Here is a 26,197-nt window from a genome sequence, read left to right as displayed (position 1 = left end):
TCTCTGTCTCTGTGTCCGCCTCTCCCTCTCCCTCTGTCTCTGTGTCCGCCTCTCCCTCTGTCTCTGTGTCTCCCTCTCGCTCTGTCTCTGTGTCTCCCTCTCGCTCTGTCTCTGTGTCCGCCTCTCCCTCTGTCTCTGTGTCCGCCTCTCCCTCTGTCTCTGTGTCCCCCTCTCCCTCTATCTCTGTGTCCGCCTCTCTCTCTGTCTCTGTGTCACCCTCTGTCTCTGTGTCTCCCTCTCCCTCTGTCTCTGTGTCCGCCTCTCCCTCTGTCTCTGTGTCCGCCTCTCCCTCTGTCTCTGTGTCCGCCTCTCCCTCTGTCTCTGTGTCCCCCTCTCCCTCTGTCTCTGTGTCCCCCTCTCCCTCTGTCTCTGTGTCCCCCTCTCCCTCTGTCTCTGTGTCCGCCTCTCCCTCTGTCTCTGTGTCCGCCTCTCCCTCTGTCTCTGTGTCCGCCTCTCCCTCTGTCTCTGTGTCCGCCTCTCCCTCTGTCTCTGTGTCCGCCTCTCCCTCTGTCTCTGTGTCCGCCTCTCCCTCTGTCTCTGTGTCCGCCTCTCCCTCTGTCTCTGTGTCCGCCTCTCCCTCTGTCTCTGTCTCTGTGTCCGCCTCTCCCTCTGTCTCTGTGTCACCCTCTCCCTCTGTCTCTGTGTCACCCTCTCCCTCTGTCTCTGTGTCACCCTCTCCCTCTGTCTCTGTGTCACCCTCTCCCTCTGTCTCTGTGTCTCCCTCTCCCTCTGTCTCTGTGTCCGCCTCTCCCTCTGTCTCTGTGTCTCCCTCTGTCTCTGTGTCCGCCTCTCCCTCTCCCTCTGTCTCTGTGTCCGCCTCTCCCTCTGTCTCTGTCTCATTGTCCGCCTCTCCCTCTGTCTCTGTGTCCGCCTCTCCCTCTGTCTCTGTGTCCGCCTCTCCCTCTGTCTCTGTGTCTCCCTCTCGCTCTGTCTCTGTGTCCGCCTCTCGCTCTGTCTCTGTGTCCCCCTCTCCCTCTGTCTCTGTGTCTCCCTCTCCCTCTGTCTCTGTGTCTCCCTCTCCCTCTGTCTCTGTGTCTCCCTCTCTCTCTGTGTCCGCCTCTCCCTCTGTCTCTGTCTCTGCCTCTCCCTCTGTCTCTGTGTCCGCCTCTCCCTCTGTCTCTGTGTCCGCCTCTCCCTCTGTCTCTGTGTCCGCCTCTCCCTCTGTCTCTGTGTCCCCCTCTCCCTCTGTCTCTGTGTCCCCCTCTCCCTCTGTCTCTGTGTCCCCCTCTCCCTCTGTCTCTGTGTCCCCCTCTCCCTCTGTCTCTGTATCCCCCTCTCCCTCTGTCTCTGTGTCCCCCTCTCCCTCTGTCTCTGTGTCCGCCTCTCCCTCTGTCTGTGTCCGCCTCTCCCTCTGTCTCTGTGTCCGCCTCTCCCTCTGTCTCTGTGTCCGCCTCTCCCTCTGTCTCTGTGTCCGCCTCTCCCTCTGTCTCTGTGTCCGCCTCTCCCTCTGTCTCTCTGTCCGCCTCTCCCTCTGTGTCCGCCTCTCCCTCTGTCTCTCTGTCCGCCTCTCTCTCTGTCTCTCTGTCCGCCTCTCCCTCTGTCTCTCCCTCTCCCTCTGTCCGCCTCTCCCTCTGTCTCCGTGTCCGCCTCTCCCTCTCCGTCTGTCTCTGTGTCCGCCTCTCCCTCTTCCTCTGTCTCTGTGTCCGCCTCTCCCTCTGTCTCTGTGTCCCCCTCTCGCTCTGTCTTTGTGTCCCCCCTCTCCCTCTGTCTCTGTGTCCGCCTCTCACTCTGTCTCTCTGTGTCCGCCTCTCCCTCTGTCTCTGTGTCCGCCTCTCCCTCTGTCTCTGTGTCCGCCTCTCCCTCTGTCTCTCTCTCTCCCTCTGTCTCTGTGTCCGCCTCTCCCTCTGTCTCTGTGTCCGCCTCTCCCTCTGTCTCTGTGTCCGCCTCTCCCTCTGTCTCTGTGTCCGCCTCTCCCTCTGTCTCTGTGTCCGCCTCTCCCTCTGTCTCTGTGTCCGCCTCTCCCTCTGTCTCTGTGTCCGCCTCTCCCTCTGTCTCTGTGTCCCCCTCTCCCTCTGTCTCTGTGTCCCCCTCTCCCTCTGTCTCTGTGTCCCCCTCTCCCTCTGTCTCTGTGTCCCCCTCTCCCTCTGTCTCTGTGTCCGCCTCTCCCTCTGTCTGTGTCCGCCTCTCCCTCTGTCTGTGTCCGCCTCTCCCTCTGTCTCTGTGTCCGCCTCTCCCTCTGTCTCTGTGTCCGCCTCTCCCTCTGTCTCTGTGTCCGCCTCTCCCTCTGTCTCTGTGTCACCCTCTCCCTCTGTCTCTGTGTCCGCCTCTCCCTCTGTCACTCTGTGTCCGCCTCTCTCTCTGTGTCCGCCTCTCCCTCTGTCTCTGTGTCTCATTCTCCCTCTCCCTCTGTCTCTGTGTCCGCCTCTCCCTCTGTCTCTGTGTCCGCCTCTCCCTCTCTCTCTGTGTCCGCCTCTACCTCGGTGTCACCCTCTCCCTCTGTCTCTCTGTCCGCCTCTCCCTCTGTGTCACCCTCTCCCTCTGTCTCTCTGTCCGCCTCTCCCTCTCCCTCTGTGTCCGCCTCTCCCTCTCCCTCTGTGTCACCCTCTCCCTCTGTCTCTGTGTCCGCCTCTCCCTCTCCCTCTGTGTCCGCCTCTCCCTCTGTCTCTCTGTCCGCCTCTCTCTCTGTCTCTCTGTCCGCCTCTCCCTCTGTCTCTGTGTCCGCCTCTCCCTCTCCGTCTGTCTCTGTGTCCGCCTCTCCCTCTTCCTCTGTCTCTGTGTCCGCCTCTCCCTCTGTCTCTCTGTGTCCGCCTCTCACTCTGTCTCTCTGTGTCCGCCTCTCACTCTGTCTCTCTGTGTCCGCCTCTCACTCTGTCTCTCTGTGTCCGCCTCTCCCTCTGTCTCTCTCTCTCCCTCTGTCTCTGTGTCCGCCTCTCCCTCTGTCTCTGTGTCCGCCTCTCCCTCTGTCTCTGTGTCCGCCTCTCCCTCTGTCTCTGTGTCCGCCTCTCCCTCTGTCTCTGTGTCCGCCTCTCCCTCTGTCTCTGTGTCCGCCTCTCCCTCTGTCTCTGTGTCCGCCTCTCCCTCTGTCTCTGTGTCCGCCTCTCCCTCTGTCTCTGTGTCCGCCTCTCCCTCTGTCTCTGTGTCCGCCTCTCCCTCTGTCTCTGTGTCCGCCTCTCCCTCTGTCTCTGTGTCCGCCTCTCCCTCTGTCTCTGTGTCCGCCTCTCCCTCTGTCTCTGTGTCCGCCTCTCCCTCTGTCTCTGTGTCCGCCTCTCCCTCTGTCTCTGTGTCCGCCTCTCCCTCTGTCTCTGTGTCCGCCTCTCCCTCTGTCTCTGTGTCCGCCTCTCCCTCTGTCTCTGTGTCCGCCTCTCCCTCTGTCTCTGTGTCCGCCTCTCCCTCTGTCTCTGTGTCCGCCTCTCCCTCTGTCTCTGTGTCCGCCTCTCCGTCTGTCTCTGTGTCCGCCTCTCCCTCTTCCTCTGTCTCTGTGTCCGCCTCTCCCTCTGTCTCTGTGTCCCCCTCTCGCTCTGTCTTTGTGTCCCCCCTCTCCCTCTGTCTCTGTGTCCGCCTCTCACTCTCTCTCTCGGTGTCCGCCTCTCCCTCTGTCTCTGTGTCCGCCTCTCCCTCTGTCTCTGTGTCCGCCTCTCCCTCTGTCTCTCTCTCTCCCTCTGTCTCTGTGTCCGCCTCTCCCTCTGTCTCTGTGTCCGCCTCTCCCTCTGTCTCTGTGTCCGCCTCTCCCTCTGTCTCTGTGTCCGCCTCTCCCTCTGTCTCTGTGTCCGCCTCTCCCTCTGTCTCTGTGTCCGCCTCTCCCTCTGTCTCTGTGTCCGCCTCTCCCTCTGTCTCTGTGTCCGCCTCTCCCTCTGTCTCTGTGTCCCCCTCTCCCTCTGTCTCTCTGTCCGCCTCTCCCTCTGTCTCTCTGTCCGCCTCTCCCTCTGTCTCTGTGTCCGCCTCTCCCTCTGTCTCTGTGTCTCCCTCTGTCTCTCTGTCCGCCTCTCCCTCTGTCTCTGTGTCTCCCTCTCCCTCTGTCTCTGTGTCCGCCTCTCCCTCTGTCTCTGTGTCCGCCTCTCCCTCTGTCTCTGTGTCCGCCTCTCCCTCTGTCTCTGTGTCCGCCTCTCCCTCTGTCTCTGTGTCCGCCTCTCCCTCTGTCTCTGTGTCCGCCTCTCCCTCTGTCTCTGTGTCCCGCCTCTCCCTCTGTCTCTGTGTCCCCCCTCTCCCTCTGTCTCTGTGTCCCCCTCTCCCTCTGTCTCTGTGTCCCCCTCTCCCTCTGTCTCTGTGTCCCCCTCTCCCTCTGTCTCTGTGTCCCCCTCTCCCTCTGTCTCTGTGTCCGCCTCTCCCTCTGTCTGTGTCCGCCTCTCCCTCTGTCTGTGTCCGCCTCTCCCTCTGTCTCTGTGTCCGCCTCTCCCTCGTCCGCCTCTCCCTCTGTCTCTGTGTCCGCCTCTCCCTCTGTCTCTGTGTCCGCCTCTCCCTCTGTCTCTGTGTCACCCTCTCCCTCTGTCTCTGTGTCCGCCTGTCCCTCTGTCACTCTGTGTCCGCCTCTCTCTCTGTGTCCGCCTCTCCCTCTGTCTCTGTGTCTCATTCTCCCTCTCCCTCTGTCTCTGTGTCCGCCTCTCCCTCTGTCTCTGTGTCCGCCTCTCCCTCTCTCTCTGTGTCCGCCTCTACCTCGGTGTCACCCTCTCCCTCTGTCTCTCTGTCCGCCTCTCCCTCTGTGTCACCCTCTCCCTCTGTCTCTCTGTCCGCCTCTCCCTCTCCCTCTGTGTCCGCCTCTCCCTCTCCCTCTGTGTCACCCTCTCCCTCTCCCTCTGTGTCACCCTCTCCCTCTGTCTCTGTGTCCGCCTCTCCCTCTCCCTCTGTGTCCGCCTCTCCCTCTGTCTCTCTGTCCGCCTCTCTCTCTGTCTCTCTGTCCGCCTCTCCCTCTGTCTCTGTGTCCGCCTCTCCCTCTCCGTCTGTCTCTGTGTCCGCCTCTCCCTCTTCCTCTGTCTCTGTGTCCGCCTCTCCCTCTGTCTCTGTGTCCCCCTCTCGCTCTGTCTTTGTGTCCCCCCTCTCCCTCTGTCTCTGTGTCCGCCTCTCACTCTGTCTCTCTGTGTCCGCCTCTCACTCTGTCTCTCTGTGTCCGCCTCTCCCTCTGTCTCTGTGTCCGCCTCTCCCTCTGTCTCTGTGTCCGCCTCTCCCTCTGTCTCTGTGTCCGCCTCTCCCTCTGTCTCTGTGTCCGCCTCTCCCTCTGTCTCTGTGTCCGCCTCTCCCTCTGTCTCTGTGTCCGCCTCTCCCTCTGTCTCTGTGTCCGCCTCTCCCTCTGTCTCTGTGTCCGCCTCTCCCTCTGTCTCTGTGTCCGCCTCTCCCTCTGTCTCTGTGTCCGCCTCTCCCTCTGTCTCTGTGTCCCGCCTCTCCCTCTGTCTCTGTGTCCCCCTCTCCCTCTGTCTCTGTGTCTCCCTCTCCCTCTGTCTCTGTGTCCGCCTCTCCCTCTGTCTCTGTGTCCGCCTCTCCCTCTGTCTCTGTGTCCGCCTCTCCCTCTGTCTCTGTGTCCGCCTCTCCCTCTGTCTCTGTGTCCGCCTCTCCCTCTGTCTCTGTGTCCGCCTCTCCCTCTGTCTCTGTGTCCGCCTCTCCCTCTGTCTCTGTGTCCGCCTCTCCCTCTGTCTCTGTGTCCGCCTCTCCCTCTGTCTCTGTGTCCGCCTCTCCCTCTGTCTCTGTGTCCGCCTCTCCCTCTGTCTCTGTGTCCGCCTCTCCCTCTGTCTCTGTGTCCGCCTCTCCCTCTGTCTCTGTGTCCGCCTCTCCCTCTCCCTCTGTGTCCGCCTCTCCCTCTCCCTCTGTGTCCGCCTCTCCCTCTGTCTCTGTGTCCGCCTCTCCCTCTGTCTCTGTGTCTCCCTCTCCCTCTGTCTCTGTGTCCGACTCTCCCTCTGTCTCTGTGTCCGCCTCTCCCTCTGTCTCTGTGTCCGCCTCTCCCTCTGTCTCTGTGTCCGCCTCTCCCTCTGTCTCTCTGTCCGCCTCTCCCTCTGTCTCTCTGTCCGCCTCTCCCTCTGTCTCTCTGTCCGCCTCTCTCTCCCTCTGTCTCTCTGTCCGCCTCTCCCTCTGTCTCTCTGTCCGCCTCTCCCTCTTCCTCTGTCTCTGTGTCCGCCTCTCCCTCTGTCTCTCTGTCCGCCTCTCCCTCTGTCTCTCTGTCAGCCTCTCCCTCTGTCTCTCTGTCCGCCTCTCCCTCTGTCTCTGTGTCCGCCTCTCCCTCTGTCTCTCCCTCTCCCTCTGTCTCTGTCTCTGTGTCCGCCTCTGTCTCTGTCTCTGTGTCCGCCTCTCCCTCTGTCTCTGTGTCCGCCTCTCCCTCTGTCTCTCTCTCTCCCTCTCCCTCTGTCTCTCTGTCAGCCTCTCCCTCTGTCTCTGTGTCAGCCTCTCCCTCTGTCTCTCCCTCTCCCTCTGTCTCTGTGTCCGCCTCTCCCTCTGTCTCGGTGTCACCCTCTCCCTCTGTGTCTCCCTCTGTCTCTGTGTCTCCCTCTCCCTCTCTCTCTGTGTCACCCTCTCCCTCTGTCTGTGTCCGCCTCTCCCTCTCCCTCTGTCTCTGTGTCCGCCTCTCCCTCTGTCTCTGTGTCCGCCTCTCCCTCTGTCTCTGTGTCCGCCTCTCCCTCTCTCTCTGTGTCCGCCTCTCCCTCTCTCTCTGTGTCCGCCTCTCCCTCTCTCTCTGTGTCCGCCTCTCCCTCTCTCTCTGTGTCCGCCTCTCCCTCTCTCTCTGTGTCCCGCCTCTCCCTCTCTCTCTGTGTCCGCCTCTCCCTCTCCCCTCTGTCCCCGCCTCTCCCTCTCCCTCTGTCCCCGCCTCTCCCTCTCCCTCTGTCCCCGCCTCTCCCTCTCCCTCTGTCCCCGCCTCTCCCTCTCCCTCTGTCCCCGCCTCTCCCTCTGTCTCTGTGTCCGCCTCTCCCTCTGTCTCTGTGTCCGCCTCTCCCTCTGTCTCTGTGTCCGCCTCTCCCTCTGTCTGTGTCCCGCCTCTCCCTCTGTCTCGTGTCCGCCTCTCCCTCTGTCTCTGTGTCCGCCTCTCCCTCTGTCTCTGTGTCCTCTCTCTCCCTCTGTCTCTGTGTCCGCCTCTCCCTCTGTCTCTGTGACCGCCTCTCCCTCTGTCTCTGTGTCCGCCTCTCCCTCTCTCTCTCTGTCCGCCTCTCCCTCTCTCTCTCTGTCCGCCTCTCCCTCTCTCTCTCTGTCCGCCTCTCCCTCTGTCTCTGTGTCCGCCTCTCCCTCTGTCTCTGTGTCCGCCTCTCCTCTGTCTCTGTCCCCGCCTCTCCCTCTGTCTCTGTCCCCCGCCTCTCCCTCTGTCTCTGTCCCCGCCTCTCCCTCTGTCTCTGTGTCCGCCTCTCCCTCTGTCTCTGTCCCCGCCTCTCCCTCTGTCTCTGTCCCCGCCTCTCCCCTCTGTCTCTGTGTCCGCCTCTCCCTCTGTCTCTGTGTCCGCCTCTCCCTCTGTCTCTGTGTCCGCCTCTCCCTCTGTCTCTGTGTCCGCCTCTCCCTCTGTCTCTGTGTCCGCCTCTCCCTCTGTCTCTGTGTCCGCCTCTCCCTCTGTCTCTGTGTCCGCCTCTCCCTCTGTCTCTCTGTCCGCCTCTCCCTCTGTCTCTGTGTCCGCCTCTCCCTCTGTCTCTGTGTCCGCCTCTCCCTCTGTCTCTGTGTCCGCCTCTCCCTCTGTCTCTGTCCCCGCCTCTCCCTCTGTCTCTGTCCCCGCCTCTCCCTCTGTCTCTGTCCCCGCCTCTCCCTCTGTCTCTGTCCCCGCCTCTCCCTCTGTCTCTGTCCCCCGCCTCTCCCTCTGTCTCTGTCCCCGCCTCTCCCTCTGTCTCTGTGTCCGCCTCTCCCTCTGTCTCTGTGTCCGCCTCTCCCTCTGTCTCTGTGTCCGCCTCTCCCTCTGTCTCTGTGTCCGCCTCTCCCTCTGTCTCTGTGTCCGCCTCTCCCTCTGTCTCTGTGTCCGCCTCTCCTCTGTCTCTGTGTCCGCCTCTCCCTCTGTCTCTGTGTCCGCCTCTCCCTCTGTCTCTGTGTCCGCCTCTCCCTCTGTCTCTGTGTCCGCCTCTCCCTCTGTCTCTGTGTCTCCCTCTCCCTCTGTCTCTGTGTCTCCCCTCTGTCTCTGTCTCTGTGTCTCCCTCTCCCTCTGTCTCTGTGTCTCCCTCTCCCTCTGTCTCTGTGTCTCCCTCTCCCTCTGTCCTCTCTGTCCGCCTCTCCCCTCTGTCTCTGTGTCACCCTCTCACTCTGTCTCTGTCTCTGTGTCCGCCTCTCCCTGTCTCTGTGTCACCCTCTCCCTCTGTCTCTGTCTCTGTGTCCGCCTCTCCCTCTGTCTCTGTGTCCGCCTCTCCCTCTGTCTCTGTGTCACCCTCTCTCTCTGTCTCTGTGTCCGCCTCTCCCTCTGTCTCTCTGTCCGCCTCTCCCTGTGTCTCTCTGTCAGCCTCTCCCTCTGTCTCTGTGTCCGCCTCTCCCTCTGTCTCTGTGTCCGCCTCTCCCTCTGTCTCTGTGTCCGCCTCTCCCTCTGTCTCTGTGTCCGTCTCTCCCTCTCCCTCTCCCTCTGTGTCCGCCTCTGTCTCTGTGTCCGCCTCTGTCCTCTGTGTCCGCCTCTGTCTCTGTGTCCGCCTCTGTCTCTGTGTCCGCCTCTCCCTCTGTCTGTGTCACCCTCTCCCTCTGTCTGTGTCACCCTCTCCCTCTGTCTCTGTGTCCGCCTCTCCCTCTGTCTCGGTGTCTCCTTCCCCCTCTGTCTCTGTGTCACCCTCTCCCTCTGTGTCACCCTTTCCCTCTGTGTCTCCCTCTGTCTCGGTGTCTCCCTCTCCCTCTCTCTCTGTGTCACCCTCTCCCTCTGTCTCTGTGTCCGCCTCTCCCTCTCCCTCTGTCTCTGTGTCCGCCTCTCCCTCTCCCTCTGTCTCTGTGTCCGCCTCTCCCTCTCTCTCTGTGTCCGCCTCTCCCTCTCTCTCTGTGTCCGCCTCTCCCTCTCTCTCTGTGTCCGCCTCTCCCTCTGTCTCTGTGTCCGCCTCTCCCTCTCTCTCTCTGTCCGCCTCTCCCTCTCTCTCTGTGTCCGCCTCTCCCTCTGTCTCTGTGTCCGCCTCTCCCTCTGTCTCTGTGTCACCCTCTCCCTCTCTCTCTGTGTCCGCCTCTCCCTCTCTCTCTGTGTGTCAGCCTCTCCCTCTGTCTCTGTGTCAGCCTCTCCCTCTGTCTCTGTGTCAGCCTCTCCCTCTGTGTCCGCCTCTCCCTCTGTCTCTGTGTCCGCCTCTCGCCGCTCTCTCTGTGTCAGCCTCTCCCTCTGTCTCTGTGTCAGCCTCTCGCCGCTCTGTGTGTCTCTCTCTCTCGCCGCTCTGTGTCTCTCTCTCGCCGCTCTCTCTGTGTCTCTCTCTCACCGCTCTCTCTGTGTCTCTCTCTTGCCACTCTCTCTGTGTCTCTCTCGCTGTGTCTCTCTCTCTGTGTCTCTCTCTCTGTGTCTCTCTCTCTGTGTCTCTCTCTCTGTGTCTCTCTCTCTGTGTCTCTCTCTCTCTGTGTCTCTCTCTCTCTGTCTCTCTCTCTCTCTGTCTCTCTCTCTCTCTTGTCTCTCTCTCTGTCTCTCTCTCTCTCTGTCTCTCTCTCTGTGTCTCTCTCTCTGTGTCTCTCTCTCGCCGCTCTCTGTGTCTCTCTCTCGCCGCTCTCTGTGTCTCTCTCTCGCCGCTCTCTGTGTCTCTCTCTCGCCGCTCTCTGTGTCTCTCTCTCAGCCGCTCTCTGGTGTCTCTCTCTCGCCGCTCTCTGTGTCTCTCTCTCGCCGCTCTCTGTGTCTCTCTCTCGCCGCTCTCTGTGTCTCTCTCTCGCCTGTCTCTCTCTTCGCCGCTCTCTCGGTGTCGCTCTCTCGCCGCTCTCTCTGTCTCTCTCTCTCGCTGCTCTCTCGGTGTCTCTCTCTCGCTGCTCTCTCTGTGTCTCTCTCTCGCCGCTCTCTCGGTGTCTCTCTCTCGCCGCTCTCTCGGTGTCTCTCTCTCGGGCGCTCTCTCTGTGTATCTCTCTCACCGCTCTCTGTGTCTCTGTCTCGCCGCTCTGTCCGTGTCTCTCTCTCGCCGCTCTCTCCGTGTCTCTCTCTCACCGCTCTCTCTGTGTCCTCTCTCGGTGTCTCTCTCTCGCCGCTCTCTCCGTGTCTCTCTCTCGCCGCTCTCTCTGTGTCTCTCTCCGTGTCTCTCTCTCGCCGCTCTCTCTGTGTCTCTCTCTCGCCGCTCTCTCTGTGTCTCTCTCTCACCGCTCTCTGTGTCTCTGTCTCGCCGCTCTGTCCGTGTCTCTCTCTCGCCGCTCTCTCCGTGTCTCTCTCTCACCGCTCTCTCTGTGTCTCTCTCGGTGTCTCTCTCTCGCCGCTCTCTCCGTGTCTCTCTCTTCGCCGCTCTCTCTGTGTCTCTCTCCGTGTCTCTCTCTCGCCGCTCTCTCTGTGTCTCTCTCTCGCCGCTCTCTCTGTGTCTCTCTCTCGCCGCTCTCTCTGTGTCGCTCTCCTCGCCGCTCTCTCTGTGTCGCTCTCTCGCCGCTCTCTCTGTGTCCCCTCTCTCGCCGCTCTCTCTGTGTCCCTCTCTCGCCGCTCTCTCTGTGTCCCTCTCATCGCCGCTCTCTCTGTGTCGCTCTCTCGCCGCTCTCTCCGTGTCGCTCTCTCGCCGCTCTGACTGTGTCTCTCTCTCGCCGCTCTCTTTGTGTCTCTCTCTCGCCTGTCTCTCTCTCGCCGCTCTCTGTGTCTCTCTCTCGCCGCTCTCTCGTGTCTCTCTCTCGCCGCTCTCTGTGCCTCTCTCTCGTCGTTCTCTCTGTGCCTCTCTCTCGCCGCTCTCTGTGTCTCTCTCTCGCCGCTCTGTGTGTCCCTCTCTCGACACTCTCTCTCTGTCTCTCTCTCGCCGCTCCGTTGTGTCTCTCTCTCGCCGCTCTCGATCCGTGTGTCCCTCTCTCGCCGCTCCGTGTGTCCCTCTCTCGCCGCTCTCTCTGTGTCTCTCTCTCGCCGCTCTGTGTCTCTCTCTCGCCGCTCTCTCTGTGTCTCTCTCGCCGCTCTCTCTTGTGTCTCTCTCTCGCCGCTCTCTGTGTCTCTGTCTCGCCGCTCTCTCTGTGCCTCTGTCTCGCGTCTTTCTCTCGCGCTCTCTCTGTGTCCCTCTCTCTCTCGCCGCTCTCTCTGTCTCTCTCGCCGCTCTCTCTGTCTCTCTCTCGCCGCTCTCTCTGTCTCTCTCTCGCCGCTCTCTTCTGTGTCTCTCTCTCGCCGCTCTCTCTGTCTCTCTCGGTGTCTCTCTCTCGCCGCTCTCACTCTCGTTTCTCTCTCTCGCCGCTTCTTCTCCGTGTCTCTCTCTCGCCGCTCTCTCCGTGTCTCTCTCTCTCGCCGCTCTCTCCGTGTCTCTCTCTCGCCGCTCTCTCCGTGTCTCTCATCTCGCCCGCTCTCTGTGTCTCTCTCTCGCGTCTTTCTCTTGCCGCTCTCTCTGTGTCTCTCTCTCTCTCGCCGCTCTCTCTGTCTCTCTCGGTGTCTCTCTCATCGCCCGCTCTCGGTGTCTCTCTCTCTGTGTCTCTCTCTCTGTGTCTCTCTCTCTCTGTGTCTCTCTCTCTGTGTCTCTCTCTCTGTGTCTCTCTCTCTGTGTCTCTCTCTCTGTGTCTCTCTCTCTGTGTCTCTCTCTCTGTGTCTCTCTCTCTGTGTCTCTCTCTCTGTGTCTCTCTCTCTGTGTCTCTCTCTCTGTGTCTCTCTCTCTGTGTCTCTCTCTCTGTGTCTCTCTCTGTGTGTCTCTCTCTCTGTGTGTCTCTCTCTCTGTGTGTCTCTCTCTCTGTGTGTCTCTCTCTCTGTGTGTCTCTCTCTCTCTGTGTGTCTCTCTCTCTGTGTGTCTCTCTCTGTGTCTCTCTCTCTGTGTCTCTCTCTCTGTGTCTCTCTCTCTGTGTCTCTCTCTCTGTGTCTCTCTCTCTGTGTCTCTCTCTCTGTGTCTCTCTCTCTGTGTCTCTCTCTCTGTGTCTCTCTCGCCGCTCTCTCATCGGTGTCTCTCTCTCGCCGCTCTCTCGGTGTCTCTCTCTCTCGCCGCTCTGTGTCTCTCTCTCGCCGCTCTCTGTGTCTCTCTCTCGCCGCTCTCTCTGTGTCTCTCACTCGGCCCTCTCTGTGTCTCTCTCTCGCCGCTCTCTCTGTGTCTCTCTCTCTCGCCGCTCTCTCTGTGTCTCTCTCTCGCCGCTCTCTCTGTGTCTCTCTCTCGCCGCTCTCTCTGTGTCTCTCTCTCGCCGCTCTCTCTGTGTCTCTCTCTCTCGCCGCTCTCTCTGTGTCTCTCTCTCGCCGCTCTCTCTGTGTCTCTCTCTCGCCGCTCTCTCTGTGCCGCTCTCTCTGTGTCTCTCTCACCGCTCTCTCTGTGTCTCTCTCGCCGCTCTCTTTGTGTCTCTCTCTGTGTCTCTCTCTCTCGCCGCTCTCTCTGTCTCTCTCTCTTCTCGCCGCTCTGTGTGTCTCTCTCTATCGCGGGCTCTGTGTGTCTCTCTCTCGCCGCTCTCTCTGTCTCTCGCTCTCTCGCCGCTGTGTGTCTCTCTCTCGCCGCTCTGTGTCTCTCTCGCCGCTCTCTCTGTCTCTCTCTCGCCGCTCTCTCTGTGCCTCTCTCTCGCGTCTTTCTCTCGCCGCTCTCTGTGCCTCTCTCGCCGCTCTCTCTGTGCCTCTCTCTCTCGCTTCTTTCTCTCGCCGCTATCTTTGTGTCTCTCTCTCGCCGCTCTCTTTGTGTCTCTCTCTGTGTCTCTCTCTCTCTCGCCGCTCTCTTTGTGTCTCTCTCTCTCGCCGCTCTCTCTGTCTCTCTCTCTCTCGCCGCTCTCTCTGTCTCTCGCTCTCTCGCCGCCGTGTGTGTCTCTCTCTCTCGCCGCTCTCTCTCTCGCCGCTCTCTCTCTCTCGCCTGTCTCTCTCTCTCGCCTGTCTCTCTCTCTCTCGCCTGTCTCTCTCTCCGCCTGTCTCTCTCTCTCGCCGCTCTCTCTGTCTCTCTCTCGCCGCTCTCTCTCTCTTCGCCGCTCTCTCTCTCTCGCCGCTCTCTCTCTCTCGCCGCTCTCTCTCTCTCGCGCTCTCTCTCTCTCTCGCCGCTCTCTCTCTCTCGCCGCTCTTCTCTCTCTCGCCGCTCTCTCTCTCTCGCCGCTCTCTGTCTCTCTCGCCGCTCTCTCTCTCTCGCCGCTCTCTCTCTCTCGCCGCTCTCTTCTCTCTCGCCGCTCTCTCTCTCTCGCCGCTCTCTTCTCTCGCCGCTCTCTGTCTCTCTCGCGCCCGTCTCTCTCTCTCGCCGCTCTCTGTCTCTCTCTCTCGCCGCTCTCTGTCTCTCTCTCTCGCCGCTCTCTGTCTCTCTCTCTCGCCGCTCTCTGTCTCTCTCTCTCGCCGCTCTCTGTCTCTCTCTCTCGCCGCTCTCTGTCTCTCTCTCTCGCCGCTCTCTGTCTCTCTCTCTCGCCGCTCTCTGTCTCTCTCTCTCGCCGCTCTCTGTCTCTCTCTCTCGCGCTCTCTCCGTGTCTCTCTCTCTGCCGCCTCTCTCTCTGTGTCTCTCTCTCTCGCCGCGCTCTCTCTGTGTCTCGCTATCTCTCGCTCGCTCTCTCTCTCGCCGCTCTCTCTCTCTCGCCGCTCTCTCTCTCTCGCCGCTCTCGTCTCTCTCGCCGCTCTCTCTCTCTCGCCGCTCTCTCTCTCTCGCCGCTCTCTCTCTCTCGCCGCTCTCTCTCTCTCGCCGCTCTCTCTCTCTCCGCCGCTCTCTCTCTCTCGCTCGCTCTCTCTCTCTCGCCGCTCTCTCTCTCTCGCCGCTCTCTCTCTCTCGCCGCTCTCTCTCTCTCGCCGCTCTCTCTCTCTCGCCGCTCTCTCTCTCTCGCCGCTCTCTCTCTCTCGCCGCTCTCTCTCTCTCGCCGCTCTCTCTCTCTTCGCCGCTCTCTCTCTCTCGCCGCTCTCTCTCTCGTCGCCGCTCTCTCTCTCGCCGCTCTCTCTCCCCTCTCTCTCGCCGCTCTCTGTCTCTCTCTCTCGCCGCTCTCTGTCTCTCTCTCTCTGCCGCTCTCTGTCTCTCTCTCTCGCGCTCTGTCTCTCTCTCTCGCCGCTCTCTGTCTCTCTCTCTCGCCGCTCTGTGTCCCCTCTCTCGCCGCTCTCTGGTGTCCCTCTCTCGCCGCTCTCTGTGTCTCTCTCTCGCCGCTTCTGTGTCTCTCTCTCGCCGCTTCCTCCGTGTCTCTCTCTCTCTCGCCGCTCTCTCTGTGTCTCTCTCTCGCCGCTTCTGTGTCTCTCTCTCTCTCGCCGCTCTCTCCGTGTCTCTCTCTGTGCCGCTCTCTCTGTGTCTCTCTCTCTCCTCGCCGCTCTCTCTGTGTCTCTCTTTCGCCGCTCTCTCTCTCTCTCTCGCCGCTCTCTCTCGCCGCTCTCTCTCTCTCTCCGCCGCTCTCTCTCTCTCTCTCTCGCCGCTCTCTCTCTCTCTCTCTCGCCGCTCTCTCTCTCTCTCTCTCTCGCCGCTCTCTCTCTCTCTCTCTCGCCGCTCTCTCTCTCTCTCTCTCGCCGCTCTCTCTCTCTCTCTCTCGCCGCTCTCTCTCTCTCTCTCTCGCCGCTCTCTCTCTCTCTCTCTCTCGCCTGCTCTCTCTCTCTCTCTCTCGCCGCTCTCCTCTCTCTCTCTCTCTCTCGCCGCTCTCTCTCTCTCTCTCTCTCGCCGCTCTCTCTCTCTCTCTCTCGCGCCTCTCTCTCTCTCTCTCTCGCCGCTCTCTCTCTCTCTCTCTCTCGCCGCTCTCTCTCTCTCTCTCTCTCGCCGCTCTCTCTCTCTCTCTCTCTCGCCGCTCTCTCTCTCTCTCTCTCGCCGCCTCTCTCTCTCTCTCTCTCTCGCCGCTCTCTCTCTCTCTCTCTCGCCGCTCTCTCTCTCTCTCTCTCTCGCCGCTCTCTCTCTCTCTCTCTCGCCGCTCTCTCTCTCTCTCGCCGCTCTCTCTCTCTCTCGCCGCTCTCTCTCTCTCTCGCCGCTCTCTCTCTCTCTCGCCGCTCTCTCTCTCTCTCGCCGCTCTCTCTCTCTCTCTGCCGCTCTCTCTCTCTCTCGCCGCTCTCTCTCTCTCGCCGCTCTCTCTCTCTCTCGCCGCTCTCTCTCTCTCTCGCCGCTCTCTCTCTCTCTCGCCGCTCTCTCTCTCTCTCGCCGCTCTCTCTCTCTCTCGCCGCTCTCTCTCTCTCTCGCCGCTCTCTCTCTCTCTCGCCGCTCTCTCTCTCTCTCGCCGCTCTCTCTCTCTCTCGCCGCTCTCTCTCTCTCTCGCCGCTCTCTCTCTCTCTCGCCGCTCTCTCTCTCTCTCGCCGCTCTCCTCTCTCTCTCGCCGCTCTCATCTCTCTCTCGCCGCTCTCGTCTCTCTCTCGCCGCTCTCTCTCTCTCTCGCCGCTCTCTCTCTCTCTCGCCGCTCTCTCTCTCTCTCGCCGCTCTCTCTCTCTCTCGCCGCTCTCTCTCTCTCTCGCCGCTCTCTCTCTCTCTCGCCGCTCTCTCTCTCTCTCGCCGCTCTCTCTCTCTCTCGCCGCTCTCTCTCTCTCTCGCCGCTTCTCTCTCTCTCGCCGCCTCTCTCTCTCTCGCCGCTCTCTCTCTCTCTCGCCGCTCTCTCTCTCTCTCGCGCCTCTCTCTCTCTCTCGCCGCTCTCTCTCTCTCCGCTCTCTCTCTCTCTCGCCGCTCTCTCTCTCTCTCGCCGCTCTCTCTCTCTCTCGCCGCTCTCTCTCTCTCTCGCCGCTCTCTCTCTCTCTCGCCGCTCTCTCTCTCTCTTCGGCCGCTCTCTCTCTCTCTCGCCGCTCTCTCTCTCTCTCGCCGCTCTCTCTCTCTCTCTCGCCGCTCTCTCTCTCGCCGCTCTCTCTCTCTCTCGCCGCTCTCTCTCTCTCTCGCCGCTCTCTCTCTCTCTCGCCGCTCTCTCTCTCTCTCGCCGCTCTCTCTCTCTCTCGCCGCTCTCTCTCTCTCTCGCCGCTCTCTCTCTCTCATCGCCGCTCTCTCTCTCTCTCGCCGCTCTCTCTCTCTCTCGCCGCTCTCTCTCTCTCTCGCCGCTCTCTCTCTCTCTCGCCGCTCTCTCTCTCTCTCGCCGCTCTCTCTCTCTCTCGCCGCTCTCTCTCTCTCTCGCCGCTCTCTCTCTCTCTCGCCGCTCTCATCTCTCTTCTCGCCGCTCTCTCTCTCTCTCGCCGCTCTCTCTCTCTCTCTCGCCGCTCTCTCTCTCTGTGTCCGCCGCTCCCTTCTGTCTCTCTGTCCACCTCTCCCTCTGTCTCTCTGTCCACCTCTCCCTCTGTCTCTCTGTCCGCCTCTCCCTATGTCTCTGTGTCAGCCTGTGCGAGTGTCTGTGCGCTGGAGTCTGTACGTGCGAGTGCCTGCGCGCTGGAATCTGTACGTGCGAGTGCCTGCGCGCTGGAATCTGTACGTGCGAGTGTCTGCGCGCTGGAGTCTGTACGTGCGAGTGTCTGCGCGCTGGGATCTGTACGTGCGAGTGTCTGTGCGCTGGAATCTGTACGTGCGAGTGTCTGTGCGCTGGGATCTGTACGTGCGAGTGTCTGTGCGCTGGAATCTGTACGTGCGAGTGTCTGTGCGCTGTAATCTGTACGTGCGAGTGTCTGTGCGCTGGGAACTGTACGCGCGAGTGTCTGTGCGCTGGGATCTGTACGTGCGAGTCTCTGTGCGCTGGGATCTGTACGTGCGAGTGTCTGTGCGCTGGGATCTGTACGTGCGAGTCTCTGTGCGCTGGGATCTGTACGTGCGAGTGTCTGTGCGCTGGGATCTATGTTTTGACGAGTTTGATATCTCGCTCTCCTCAGTGTCTCCAAACCCTCGAGTGGGAAGCCTGTGTTCTCACTCGTTTTTGCTGCCTTTTGGTGGGCTTCAGCCAGTTCTCAGGAAAGCCGTGGTTCGATTCCAGCTCTGGGGGGAAATCCCAGTTCCAAACTTGCAGGCTGAGAGGGCGTTGGAGGGCTACTTGATGTGTAGGGGGCGAGGGGGATACAGACAGGGGGGCGGCACTAAGTCACGACAGCGAGCAGGTGCAGACTCGATGGGCCGAATGTCCTCCTACCCCGTAACCCGAGATTCAACCTGATCGCAGCTGCTGACAAGAGTGAGGAAATGAATAAAATCTCAGCCTTGAACACACTTAACGGCCCGGCCTCTACAGCTCTCTGCAGTGAAGAATTCCACAAATTCTGAGAGAAGAAATTCCTCCTCACCTCTGTCTCAAATGGGCGCCCCTCCTGGACTCTGAGATTCTGTCCTCTGGTCCCAGACCTCTCCCACAAGAGGAAACATCCTCTCAGCATCGACCCCGTCAACCCCACCCAGAATCCTCTCTGTCTCAAGAAGGTCACCTCTCATTCTTCTAAACTCCCAATGAGTACAGGCCCCGGCCTACTCAACCCCTCCTCATAACAAAATCTCCCCATTCCCGGGATAAATTCTCTGGACTGCCTCCAACGCCGGGATATCTTTCCTTAGATAAGGCGACCAAAATTGTTCACAGTATTCCTGGTGCGGCCTTGGAAAGTTTTAGTGGACTTCCCTATTTTTATACTCTGGTTCTTCGGGCAAACGCTGGAATCTAATGTAAACAATGTGATGATAAAGGGCAGCACGGTAGCGCAGTGCGTTAGCCTGCTGCCTCACGGCGCCGAGGTCCCAGGTTCGATCCCGGCTCTGGGTCACTGTCCGTGTGGAGTTTGCACATTCTCCCCGTGTTTGCGTGGGTTTCGCCCCCCACAACCCAAAGATGTGCAGAGGAGGTGGATTGGCCACACTAAATTGGCCCTTTATTGGAAAAAAATTGAATTGGGTACTCTAAATTTAAAATAATAAGAATATGATGACACAATAGTGGTATGATTGGGCAGAGCCAGCACAGATTTATGAGAGGGAAGTGGTGTTGGACTGACCTGTTTTCTTTTTTGAGGACGTTACTGGCAGAATAGATAAGGGAGGACCAGTGGATGTGGTGTATTTAGATTTTTAGAAGGGTCCCACACAATAGGTGAGCGAACAAAATGGGATGGCGGGGATTTGTGGGGGGGGGATAATATTCTGTCATGGATTGAGGATTGGCCAACAATTAGAAAACGGAAATTAGGAATAAAAGGATCATTCAGCAGGTTGGCAGGGCCGTGATTCGTCGGCGCAAGGAGCAGCTATTTGTTCACAATCTATATCTACGATGTGCAGGTTAGGTGGATTGGCCACACTAAATTGCCCCTTGGGGGTGGGGTTTCAGCAATAGGGCGGGGGGATTGGGCCTGGGTAGGGTGGTCTTTCGAAGGGTCGGTGCAGACTTGATGGGGTCGAATGGCCTCCTCCTGCGCTATAGGAATTCCACGGTTCTACAAGGATGTGGGGGACCAAATGTAACATTTCTAAGTTTGCTCTTGACGCAAAGCTGGGTAGGAATGGGAGTTGTGAGGAGGATTAAAGAGGCTTCGAAGGAGATTTGGACCGGCTGAGTGGGGCAAGAACAGGGCAGGTGGAATATAATGTGGGAAGAGTGGTCCACTCTGGTCGGAACAACGGAAAGGCCGGGGAAAGATTGAGAAGCGGGATGTCCGTAAGTCACTGACATGAGTCACTCATGGGAGGCGGGGGGGGGGGGGGGGGGGCGGTGGTGACACAGTTTCAGAATAAGGGGCAAGGCCGCTGAGGAGTGAGATGAGGAGGAAGTCCGTCGCTCAGAGGGTGGCGAATCTTAGGATTCCTCTACCTCGAGGGGTCTGCGGGGCAAGGTTTAGCGGAGATGTGTGAGGCAGGTTTTTCACGCAGAGTGCCTGGAACGCGTTGCCAGGGGGGGGCCCGTGGAAGCAGATACATTAACGGTGTTCAATAGGCATCTTGACAAACACGTGGATAGGATGGGGATAGAGGGATACGGCACAAGGAAGTGCGGAGGGGCATGACCGGTACAGGTTTGGAGGGCCGAAGGGCCTGTATCTGTGCTGTACTGTTATTTGTTCTAATCGGTTGCTCTCTCAGAGGGGCTAGCACAAGCACCGATGGGCCAAATCAGCTCTGACCTGGGGGTGTCGGTTGGATTGCGTGAAGGGTGGGCACTGACGCCCTCCCCGCCACTCTCCGTACCGGCGCCGGCTCCTCCTGATGTGATACAAAGTCGATTTCCCAGGCTTAGCTCCTAACGCTCTTTCTGTCTCTCTCTCTCTCTGCACCTGTCACAGGCTCAGTGCGATATACGGAGGTACTACATGCTGAATAAACCGGTGGACGAACTGGTTTTTGAGAACGGACGAGTGGTTGGAGTGAGGTCCGAAGGAGAGGTAAAGGAAATAAACGCCTTCTGTCGCTCGTGGGCGCCTGGACTCTTGGTCTTCGCACCCAATCCCCCCCCCCCCCCCCCCCCCCCCCCCCCGCACCAGGTGACCCTGGCGTCTGCTCCCCTTCTCATTGAGGTGTCTTAAGCCGCTCTTTAGCTGCGAGCTCAGAGCAGCCAGTTATTCAACTACGGAGCCCTCCCCCACCCCAGGCCCAAGCCTCGACCCCGACTCGTGGCTGCATATGCAGAATTATTTAAAACCCCGACGTGAGGTCCGGGGTGTGCGTCCCCCGCTGTCTTTGTCAACGGGCCTGGTTTCTCTTTGGGGCTGAAGGTCATGGGTTCCAGGCCCCCGCTCCACAGACACGAGTCCCACAATCCAGTCCCAACGGCTCCACAGGCCGGTATCGGGGCCCTGTCGGAGAGTCGGTGCTGAAGGGGAGCGCCGCACTGTCGGAGGGTCAGTGCTGAGGGAGCGCCGCACTGTCGGAGGGTCAGTGCTGAGGGATGCGCCGCACTGTCGGAGGGTCAGTGCTGAGGGAGGCGCCGCACTGTCGGAGGGTCAGTGCTGAGGGAGCGCCGCACTGTCGAAGGGTCAGTGCTGAGGGAGCGCCGCACTGTGGGAGGGTCAGTGCTGAGGGAGCGCCGCACTGTCGGAGGGTCAGTGCTGAGGGAGCGCCGCACTGTCGGAGGGTCAGTGCTGAGGGAGCGCCGCACTGTCGGAGGGTCAGTGCTGAGGGAGCGCCGCACTGTCGGAGGGTCAGTGCTGAGGGAGCGCCGCACTGTCGGAGGGTCAGTGCTGAGGGAGCGCCGCACTGTCGGAGGGTCAGTGCTGAGGGAGCGCCACACTGTCGGAGGGTCAGTGCTGAGGGAGCGCCACACTGTCGGAGGGTCAGTGCTGAGGGAATGCTTGTGTAGGTGAGAACTCATAGAACACAAGGCAAAGTGTTCATGGTATTGTTGAAGATCGCAGAAGGTGCCAATAGCGGCATGAAGCTCAGACAGTGGAATGTGCTCACAGCAGAACAAGGGGCAGGGACCTCAGAGCAAAACTCAAAAAATATCACATTCTTATCATTGTGAGATCCCAGAACCTCGATCTTTTTTCAAACATTCCATCCCCGAATGTGGATGTCACTGGCTATGCCCAGGGTTTGATACCCATCCCTGATTGTCCGCTGGCTGAGAAAGCCTTGGCGAGCTGCCTTCCAGGCTGGGGAGGCTGGTCTGGGGGAGGAGGCTGCGGTTGGATCACCATTGTCCAGGGTTCGGAGGGTTCTCGTGAAGGCTAACGGTGGTTCTCCGGTACTTTTAGATGCCAGCTGCAGGTCCTTATGTGTCCAGTGGCTCAGGGAACTGGCCATGTTGGCTTTGCAAAGCTGCGGAGCGAGGCACCTCAACCCCACTCCCTCCACCCACCGCCGCACATGCGGCAGCCGTGTGTACCGTCTACAAGATGCACTGCAACCACTTGCCAGGTTTCCATCGACAGCCCAAACCCCTAGGATGAGGGCAGCAGACACCATGGGGACCACACATTGCCTGCAAGTTCCAACCGAACACTTTGTATCTAATGAAATACTCCACTTCGTAATCCAAACAAAGATCCATCATCCCAAGCTTTTATGATGCTTTAATTGCACCTCTGGCTCCCAAAAACATATTTGACTTTTAAATTGGAATTATTATTTAAAACCCAGGACTTTATCTGAAATTGCTGCATTCATCATACCTCCCCCCTTATAAACACACTAACCTAGGACTTTATCTGAAATTGCTGCATTCATCACGCCTCCCCCCTTATAAACACTACACTAACCCAGGACTTTATCTGAAATTGCTGCATTCAATACACCTCCCCCTTTATAAACACTACACTAACCCGGGACTTTATCTGAAATTGCTGCATTCAATACACCTCCCCCTTTATAAACACTACACTAACCCGGGACTTTATCTGAAATTGCTGCATTTATCACACCTCTCTCTCCCCCCCCTATAAACACAACACTAACCCAGGACTTTATCTTAAATTACTGCATTCATCACACCTCTCCCCTTATAAACACTATACTAATCCAGGGCTTAAACCCTTACTGCACCAAATACATATAATACAATATATCTCAAATTCCTGAATTCATCATACCTTCCTTTTTTCCTTCTCGTTCTTTGTTTAACCCTCTGGCCTTCAACATGAAGCTTTTTAATTATTGTAAGGCAATTACTTCCTTAAGAACTTGATATGTCATCTCTACTTTCAATGCCCGTCGCCAATGGTCGAAACCGTCTCAAATTCGATATTGGTCTGCGTAGGCCTTACATTCTTTCTTACATTCATAATTTCTGCCTGTACGCCTCAGGGACCAACTCGGATGCCTCGGTTTCCTGCATCATACTCCACAGGTACCTCTTCTGTCAACGGCGGATACACCTTGTTGTCTACCCACCAACCTATTGTCTTAAGAGGAGTGTCTAGATTTATTTTGGCCATTTCATGCACTTAGCTAGCTCCTCAAACAAAATAAAGAATGCCTCTTGCTACGACATGGCAGGTGGCCGTTGCCAGATTACTTAAGAGGCCAAAGGGAAACTTGGACAAGCTATCACAACCGTTTGCAATTTTGTATTTTCTTTCGCCAATATACTGTTATGGGCCAGGGTTTAGAGAACCCCAAAGTGTATCATGGAGTTCACCTTACCCACAACTTTTACTAGATTGTGGTATGGGGAGCACATGGCCCACTCTACAGGTGTGGTACAGCAGAAATGGAAAAATATTTTTTAAAGCAAAACAATGTTTATTCTATGAACTCAAGTTAACCTTTTTAAAACATACAGTGAACATCTTAGCAACGAATAATTCAAATATAATCCCCAAAGAATACAACACTAAGTAATCCTTAAGATGCCCTTTTAACATCCATAAGACTTTTAAAAAACCTTTAAACAGAAGCACCTCAGGTTAAATTCACTACTGAGAGCAGTTATTAGTTTTAAATCACCAAAGGATCGATTTACAGTCTTTAGATTACAGAGAGAGATTCATACACCTTCTGGCTGTGACTGCAGCTATCCAGCTCTGAAAACGAAAGTAAAACACACCCTGCAGCAAACAGCCTAAAATGAAAGTAAAAAGCTGACACACAGCCCAGCTCCACCCACTCTCTGACATAACTGATAAACAACCCATTTCTTAAAGGTACATTTCTTAAATACCCATTTCTTAAAGGTACTCTCACATGACAGTACGTGTTTGAAGCAAGAATAGCAAAACCATTCCTGGCGGTTTTATTTATTTTTAATTTACAGTACCCAATTCTTTTTTTTTCCAATTAAGGGGCAATTTAGCGTGGCCAATCCACCTACCCTGCACATCCTTTTGGGTTGTGGGGGCAAGACACTGGGAGAATGTGCGAACTCCACACCGAATTTTCCTGGCCCTGCAAAGATATTTTGAAAGTAGGACTTAGAAGCATGTTTGCTGTAAACTTGGCCTTCAGGTTTGGTGGTTGGAAACTGGCCTGTCCGCTCTGTGGGACTCCTGGATGGTTCAGGGGCTGGTTTAGCACAGTGGGCGAAACAGCTGGCTTGTTTAACGAGGCCAGCAGCACGGGTTCAATTCCCGTAGCAGCCTCCCCGAATAGGCGGTGGAATGTGGCGACTAGGGGCTTTTCACAGTAACTTAATTTGTGGGCAGCACGGTAGCACAAGTGGATAGCACCGTGGCTTCACATCGCCAGGGTCCCAGGTTCGATTCCCCGCTGGGTCACTGTCTGGGGAGTCTGCACGGTCTCCCGTGTCTGCGTGGGTTTCCTCCCACAGTCCAAAGATGTGCAGGTTAGGTGGATTGGCCATGATAAAATTGCCCTTCGTGACCAAAAAAAAGGTTAGAAGGGGTTATTGGGTTAGGGGGATAGGGTGGAAGTGAGGGCTCAAGTGGGTCGGTGCAGACTCGATGGGCCGAATGGCATCCTGCTGCACTGTATGTTCTATGCTCTAAGCCTACTTGTGACAACAAGCGATTTTCAGTTTCAATAGGTAACTGCCTTTCTTCCTTCACAGGGTTTGGGGAATTGTACCTTTGTTGTTCTTTGATTATGCTCCCTTGATTATACATTAACATGTGTATATCTCGGGGACCATCCCAATCATCCATAATCGGTTTCTCCTCCATAAGCTATTCACACTTGTTGAATATCCAAACTGCCGTCCTAGCTCGTTACTGGGAGAGACGCATACCAATGGAGGTCCCTTTGAAAACCTTCGAACGCTGTCTCCAGGCAGGTTCATGGCATTTAATAACCAATTTCCTTCATGGAATGTGTCCGTCGTTGCCAAGGCATTTATTCCCTAATTGCCCTTGAACAGAATGGTTTGCTCAGCCATTTCGGAGTGTAGTTTCTGTGGGGTCAGGAGTCACATGGAGGCCAGACCGGGTATGGATCGCAGATGGCCATTGGTGAACCAGATGGGTTAAAAAAAACAAAAACATTTTATTAGGGCATTTATAATTTGATAATAATAACAGTAAACAGTACAAATATAAACAATAGTGCAAAGACCGCCTCCCTCCCTCACAAGTCCCACCTCCTCTAAACTAATCTAACTCGTCCCCCCCCGTCCCCCCCACCACCTCGGCTGACAGTTCGTTTTCTCCGAAAAAGTTGACAAATGGCTGCCACCTCCGGACGAACCCAAGCGTTGACCCTCTCGGGGCGAACTTTATTTTCTCAATACTGAGAAACCCGGCCATGTTGCTGAGCCAGATCTCTGATTTTGGGGGCTCCGAGTCCCTCCACGCTAGCAATGTCTGTCCCCGGGCTACCAAGGCGTCGACCTCTCTCCGCCCCCCCGGACTCCCGGATCTTCCGACACTCCGAAAACCGCCCCCTCTGGACTCGGCACCACCCTTAGAGCATAGAAATATACAGCTCAGAACGGGCCCTTGGGCCCACGATGTTGTGCCGAACTTTTGTTCTAGATTAAGAACAAATAAATCTACACCCCATCATTTTACCGTAATCCATGTACCTATCCAATAGCCGCTTGAATGTCCCTAATGTTTCCGACTCAACTACTTCCACAGGCAGTGCATTCCATGCCCCCACTACTCTCTGGGTAAAGAACCTACCTCTGATATCCCTCCTATATCTTCCACCTTTCACCTTAAATTTATGTCCCCTTGTAATGGTGTGTTCCACCCGGGGAAAAAGTCTCTGACTGTCTACTCTATCTATTCCCCTGATCATCTTATAAACCTCTATCAAGTCGCCCCTCATCCTTCTCCGCTCTAATGAGAAAAGGTCTAGCACCCTCAACCTTTCCTCGTAAGACCTACTCTCCATTCCAGGCAACATCCTGGTAAATCCCCTTTTCCAAAGCTTCCACATCCTTCCTAAAATGAGGCGACCATTTAAAATGAGGCCTTGTTTTTAACATCTGTTAAACCCTGCCAAAATCCCTGGAGCTTCGGACCATGCCCAAAACATATGGACATGGTTCGCTGGCCCTCCCACACATCTCGCACACCTGTCCCAAAACACCTGCTCAACCGGGCCACCGTCGTGTGCCCGATGAATCAGATGGGTTTTTAACAACCATGGTCTGAGGGTCATCTTAATTTCATGTTGTGCAGATGCCGGCGTTGGACTGGGGTGAGCACAGTAAGACATCTTACAACACCAGGTTAAAGTCCAACAGGTTTGTTTCAAACACTAGCTTTCGGAGCGCTGCTCCTTCCTCAGGTATTGAAGGGACAGTGTGGGGGTGTTGAAGGGACAGTGTGGGGGTGTTGAAGGGACAGTGTGGGGGTGTTGAAGGGACAGTGTGGGGGTGTTGAAGGGACAGTGTGCGGGTGTTGAAGGGACAGTGTGCGGGTGTTGAAGGGACAGTGTGCGGGTGTTGAAGGGACAGTGTGCGGGTGTTGAAGGGACAGTGTGCGGGTGTTGAAGGGACAGTGTGCGGGTGTTGAAGGGACAGTGTGCGGGTGTTGAAGGGACAGTGTGCGGGTGTTGAAGGGACAGTGTGCGGGTGTTGAAGGGACAGTGTGCGGGTGTTGAAGGGACAGTGTGCGGGTGTTGAAGGGACAGTGTGCGGGTGTTGAAGGGACAGTGTGCGGGTGTTGAAGGGACAGTGTGCGGGTGTTGAAGGGACAGTGTGCGGGTGTTGAAGGGACAGTGTGCGGGTGTTGAAGGGACAGTGTGGGGGTGTTGAAGGGACAGTGTGCGGGTGTTGAAGGGACAGTGTGCGGGTGTTGAAGGGACAGTGTGCGGGTGTTGAAGGGACAGTGTGCGGGTGTTGAAGGGACAGTGTGGGGGTGTTGAAGGGACAGTGTGCGGGTGTTGAAGGGACAGTGTGCGGGTGTTGAAGGGACAGTGTGGGGGTGTTGAAGGGACAGTGTGGGGGTGTTGAAGGGACAGTGTGGGGGTGTTGAAGGGACAGTGTGGGGGTGTTGAAGGGACAGTGTGCGGGTGTTGAAGGGACAGTGTGCGGGTGTTGAAGGGACAGTGTGCGGGTGTTGAAGGGACAGTGTGCGGGTGTTGAAGGGACAGTGTGCGGGTGTTGAAGGGACAGTGTGCGGGTGTTGAAGGGACAGTGTGCGGGTGTTGAAGGGACAGTGTGCGGGTGTTGAAGGGACAGTGTGGGGGTGTTGAAGGGACAGTGTGCGGGTGTTGAAGGGACAGTGTGCGGGTGTTGAAGGGACAGTGTGGGGGTGTTGAAGGGACAGTGTGCGGGTGTTGAAGGGACAGTGTGCGGGTGTTGAAGGGACAGTGTGGGGGTGTTGAAGGGACAGTGTGGGGGTGTTGAAGGGACAGTGTGGGGGTGTTGAAGGGACAGTGTGCGGGTGTTGAAGGGACAGTGTGCGGGTGTTGAAGGGACAGTGTGCGGGTGTTGAAGGGACAGTGTGCGGGTGTTGAAGGGACAGTGTGCGGGTGTTGAAGGGACAGTGTGCGGGTGTTGAAGGGACAGTGTGCGGGTGTTGAAGGGACAGTGTGCGGGTGTTGAAGGGACAGTGTGCGGGTGTTGAAGGGACAGTGTGCGGGTGTTGAAGGGACAGTGTGCGGGTGTTGAAGGGACAGTGTGGGGGTGTTGAAGGGACAGTGTGGGGGTGTTGAAGGGACAGTGTGGGGGTGTT

At 57.6% G+C, this 26,197-nt stretch overlaps 1 pseudogene; it reads left to right on the top strand.

The window, feature by feature from the left end:
- Nucleotides 1-22,330, top strand: part of LOC140399447 (rab GDP dissociation inhibitor alpha-like) — a 47,017-nt pseudogene extending 24,687 nt beyond the window's left edge.
- Nucleotides 22,331-26,197: the final 3,867 nt, after the last annotated feature.

The sequence above is a fragment of the Scyliorhinus torazame genome, chromosome 22, assembly GCF_047496885.1.
Source record: "Scyliorhinus torazame isolate Kashiwa2021f chromosome 22, sScyTor2.1, whole genome shotgun sequence".
Classification (NCBI taxonomy): Eukaryota; Metazoa; Chordata; class Chondrichthyes; order Carcharhiniformes; family Scyliorhinidae; genus Scyliorhinus; species Scyliorhinus torazame.
The sequence above is the reverse complement of the archived record's forward strand: the minus strand, read 5'-3'. Positions and strand labels throughout refer to the sequence as shown.